This window comes from Amborella trichopoda, chromosome 3, assembly GCF_054954075.1.
Source record: "Amborella trichopoda isolate Santa Cruz 75 chromosome 3, AtrichopodaSantaCruz75HAP2 v2.0, whole genome shotgun sequence".
Classification (NCBI taxonomy): domain Eukaryota; kingdom Viridiplantae; phylum Streptophyta; class Magnoliopsida; order Amborellales; family Amborellaceae; genus Amborella; species Amborella trichopoda.
Genome location: NC_142338.1, coordinates 44,263,201 through 44,268,287, shown reverse-complemented (window position 1 = coordinate 44,268,287; position 5,087 = coordinate 44,263,201). Strand labels below are relative to the sequence as shown.

Sequence of the window (5,087 nt, the reverse complement as noted above, 5' to 3'; positions counted from 1 at the left end):
GAGATAATCAATTAAAGGATTTTTCAACATTAAAATAACATTTTCTGATGAATTTTTGAGGTGCATATGTAATTCTACATTTTAAGGTTGCAACCTTATATAAACTTTTTTCAATTTTTTAATTAAGGGTGTAGTTTCTATAAGGTTGCAACCTTAAACAATCCAAATAAGGCGCACCTCCAAATTTTACCATTAATTTTGTTGTAAACAATTATTAGGATTATCTTAAAATCTATTTTCATATCTAATTAGAAAATTTTAAACTCCAAAAATGGTTAAAGCCAAGTAGATCGATAAACATATGAAAATCTTGAAAATGGACGGTCTAGATAATGTGTTGCAAGATGCACTATTTATGAGACTCAAAAACGTGTTTTTTTTTTTTTTCATATTCATACATCTCGATGTTGAGATGATCCATTAGAGGGTTTTTCAATATTAAAACAACATTTTCGATGGATTTTTGAGGTGCATTTGTAATTCTACATTTTAAGGTTGCAACGTTAAAACTTTTTCCTTTAATTAAAACATTGTTTCCGATCCAAACTAAATATCATTTTATGAAGGGTGTGGTTTCTATAAGGTTGCAACCTTAAATAATCAAGTTAAGGCGCACCTTCAAATTATATCATAACATGTAATTTGGTATAATTTTTTTTTAAGATTATCTAAAAATCTATTTTTATATCGAATTATAAAATCTTAAACTCCAAAAATAGTTAAAATCAAGTAAATCTATAAATATATGAAAATCTTAAAAATGGACGGTCTAGATAATGTGTTGCAAGATACATTATTTCTGAGATTCAAAATCTTTTTTTTTATTTTAAATATTCATACATCTCGATATCAAGATGATCAATTAGAAGGATTTTAAACATTAAAACAACTTTTTCCGACGGATTTTTAAGATGCGTCTATGATTCTACATTTAGGTTGCAACCTTATATAAACTTTTCCTTTCATGAAAAACTTAGTTAATGGGTGTTGGGGCTTCACATTCTTAACAGCTCATCCCACGTAACTTAAAGCCCCAAGTCAACTCCATTGTGTAGGAAGCCGCAGCTGCACAAAAACGCGTTTTCCACAAAAATTTCAAACCGCAGACGCCATGTGCCTATCAATGTCGCAAGATTTAAAAGAAATTATCTATTTTTTTAAGGGTAATATCTAAGTGTTAAAGAACTCGAAATCAATTTTTTTTTTCATTTGAAAACACTCTTAGATGGAAAAAGTTTATATAAGGTTGCAACCGTATACTGTTGAAGTAAGGTGCACCTCAAAAATCTTATGGTGGGGAGTGTTCTAGCACCAAAGAACCCTCCAACTGATCATCTCGAGCTACAGATGAATGGACATGAAGAAAAAAACAGAATTCCATATCCAAAAAATAGTGCATCTTGCAACAAGTTATCTGGACCGTCTATTTTCAAGATTTTCTTGATCTGGACCGTCTATTTTCAAAAAGTAGTGCATCTTGCAACAAGTTATCTGCACCGTCTATTTTCAAGTGTTTCTTGATCTGCTGAATGTGTATTATTTTTGAAATTTTATATTTTATAAATGAGGTTAAAAAGAGATTTTGCAGCCATTATAGGATTTTCAATACCAAAACGGCATCTCTAAGTAAGTTTTATAGGTACGCCTTATATAAGGAGACAACCTTATACAAACCTCATTTGTTGAAGAAATAGTTGTAATCGGTGTGTCTGTGTCTTGGAAACATCGAGTGCAGGGGGTTATTGCTTTCACTTGAGAGCCAAAGAAGGCATCGAGTGCAGGGGAAGGATTGGAAATGGGGGATGTAGCTGCAAGTTTGTTGAAAACATTAAGTACACCTCTCCTACAGGAAGCAGTTTTCCTGTATGGAATAGGGGAACAAGTCGACAGGCTTAAGGGTGAGTTAAGGCGGATGAACGCCTTTCCTCAGAGATGTGGATATGATAGAAGACGGTGATAAAGGACCAAAAAATTTAGTACAAGAAATAGGAGATCTTGCGTATGAGGCCGAGGACATCATCGAAACATTTGTCCTTCAAGGTATGCAACAAAATAGAAGGGGATTTATGAGTTCTTTGACAAATTGTGCGCGTTTGATTTTGCAGTTGAGAGGTCGCCACGAGGTGGGTACGAGAATAGAAGCTATCAGTAATAGGCTTGGCCATATTGCAAGGGTGAGGCCTGTCTATGATCCATCACAAAGCAGCAACTTGGGGGAAGCCACAAGTTCTGGAGCCCAAAGGTTCAGAGAGATGAGAAAAACATCACCTCTTGAAGTGGAACGGGATTTAGTGGGGATTGAGGAGAAGGCGAATTTTTTAAAGGGATCATTCTAGATGGAGTGAAGCAACGCTGCGTGGTTTCTGTGGTTGGCATGGGTGGAGTTGGTAAGACGACTCTCATCAAGAAAGTCTATAATGGAGATGATATAAAGGTAAACTTCAATTATTTCGATTGGGTTTGTGTATCTCAGACTTACGACTTAATTGAGATATTTCGTGGCATGATCAAGAAGGTTTTAGTGTCACATGAGGGCTTACAAAATATGGGTGAACAAATGTCGAAGGAGGTTCAAAATATGAGTGAACAAAAGTTGAAAGAGGTTCTGCATACTCATTTGAGCACAATGAGGTATTTAGTAGTCTTGGATGATGTATGGGATATCCATGCTTGGTTTGTATAAGAGAAGCGCTACCGGATGCGAATAATGGCAGTAGAATTGTAATAACAACCAGAAAAGAGGATTTGGCTATGATGGTGGAAAGGAACACCATCCATGGTCTTACACCATTATCAAACAAAGAGAGCTGGGAGTTGTTTTGCATAAGGGCTTTTGTAAAGAACCATGAGTATTGCCCAGAATATTTGATGTCTATTAGCCATGGCATTGTGGAAAGATGTGGAGGGTTACCCCTGGCACTTGTCGTAATTGGTGCTCTATTGTCCAGGAAACTCGTGTTCGAGGATACAAGGACAACATCAGAATGGCAGAAAGTGCTTGACGTATTCAACCATTATCAAGATAGAGGTGAGGTCGAAATTTCCAAGATACTATCATCAAGTTTTTTCGATTTACCTTATTACCTTAAACCGTGTTTTTTATATTTATCGGCTTACCCAGAAGATTTCAAGATTAAAGGAACAAAATTAATACAATTATGGGTGGCTGAAGGGCTCATTGAGAAGAGAGGAAATGAATATTGGAAGACATTGCAGAGGACTACCTTGAAGAATTGATTAGTCGGAGTATGATACTGGTGGAAAGAGTGAGTTCAAGTGGACGCATCAGATCTTGTGCTATGCATGATCTTTTGCGTGAAGTGTGCTTAAGCATTGCTGGGGAGCAGAACTTCCTAGGGGTGGTTGCAGATAAAGATAACATGCCCTCTCAAAGGGCTCGACGCCTTGTTTTCCATAAAAGCATTGATGACCATGTTTCATCCTATAAATCTCCTTCCAAAGTTCGTTCATTCCTCTTCTTTCCACATACACTGCACACATGCATTTCCAAACATTGTCTATTCAATGTTAAGCTAGTTCGAGTATTGTTGCTTGAGAATCTTACTCTTAAATGCGCACCGAAAGAAATTGGTAAGTATAGCTCTTGTGAGCTACTTGAGTTTTCGAAGAAGTTATGTTTTCCTAGAAGTTCCGAAGTCTATAAGAAAACTTCGACACTTGGACGTGCTTGATTTGAGAGCAGAGCATATTTATTACCGTAGGACCTGGATACGCTCAACTTCAAGTTGGAGCTTAGAGCTGCCAAGTTTGAGACATTTCTATGAGTATGACAAGCATAGGCCCATGGAACGGTATTTAAATGCAGGGCGTTCGAGATTCCTCCAAACGTTGAGGGGTGTAACGCCCGGGTCCGAGAGCCATTTGGCAATTTCCCCCACCTCAAGAAACTAGGTATTAAAGATATGGAGGACAAAGACATTAGAGCAATCTACAATTGCATCGGGCAGCTAAAATGCCTGCGTTCTCTTTCTCTACGGGCAAAGTATGATGCCAGTGAAATAGTGCACAAATTTGGAAGCAGTTTCAAGCCCACCATTGGCTCTTGAGAAATTGGAGCTATATGGAGAGTTAGGGAAGCTGCCAAGCTGGTTTGGGAGCCTTCCGAATCTCACCAAGCTGGTTTTGAGGCGCAGTAAATTGAATGAGGAGGGGTTCTGAAAGCTCCAAGGGTTGCCGCAGCTCAAAATTTTGGCATTATGGTTTCATGCGTACATGGGGAAGGAAATGCATTGCATTGTCGAAGGCTTTCCTCGACTCCAACGCATGGTACTTATCGGTTTATACCAGTTAGAGAAGTGGAAAGGATTGGAGGAAGGATCCATGCCAGACCTTCACACTTTGAATATCCAACATTGTCCTAGCTTGAAGATGCTTCCAGAAGGGTTAAAGCACATTTCTACCCTCCAACAAGTGATTTGCAGTAAATTTGGAGAAGAATTTAGTGGGAGTGTTAGATGATGCACCTCATCTTTGGCGCAAAACCTTAAGTACTGATACTTATCAAGAGTGCAAACGTGCAGCCCTTTGATTCGTAATTTCTTTCTATGTTACCTGCTTAGTATTTCTCACTTTTTTAATATCCACTTTTACAAGTCTTCAAAGTTTTGTAGGATAAAGGTATTAAATGTCCAAAAATATTAAACACATTAAGTAAGTGTTTATGTATGAATACCCTAACATAACCCATTTATATTTGGTTGTTGGGAGTTACCTTGTTCAAACATGTAGATTTTGATATTTTGGTAAGTGTTGAGGGCGAATTTAATCCATCAAAACTGGGAGAATGTTTGACATCAGGCTGAAAAGATTTTAGATGATGGTTAATTTAGCACGAGGACTCTAAGCTATCTAATATTCCCAACATAATATTATTTTTTCTGCTGCTCTATACACATGTTTTTAAGGAATGTATACTGAAGACCATTTATTTATTTTTTTGTACAAGGAGGTGACAATCATTTTTAACCATTATGTGAAATCCAACAGATGAAAGCATCTCACAATATTAGAAATTTTATTTTGGACTTTGTGTCCAATCAATGACACAAACTCAACCACCCGATTCA

The 5,087-nt window shown here is 37.1% G+C and overlaps 1 pseudogene; it reads left to right on the top strand.

Annotated features, from left to right (window-relative positions):
* Positions 1 to 2,001: 2,001 nt before the first annotated feature.
* LOC105421407 (putative disease resistance RPP13-like protein 3) lies at positions 2,002 to 4,246 on the top strand (annotated as a pseudogene).
* The last annotated feature ends 841 nt before the right edge of the window (positions 4,247 to 5,087 follow it).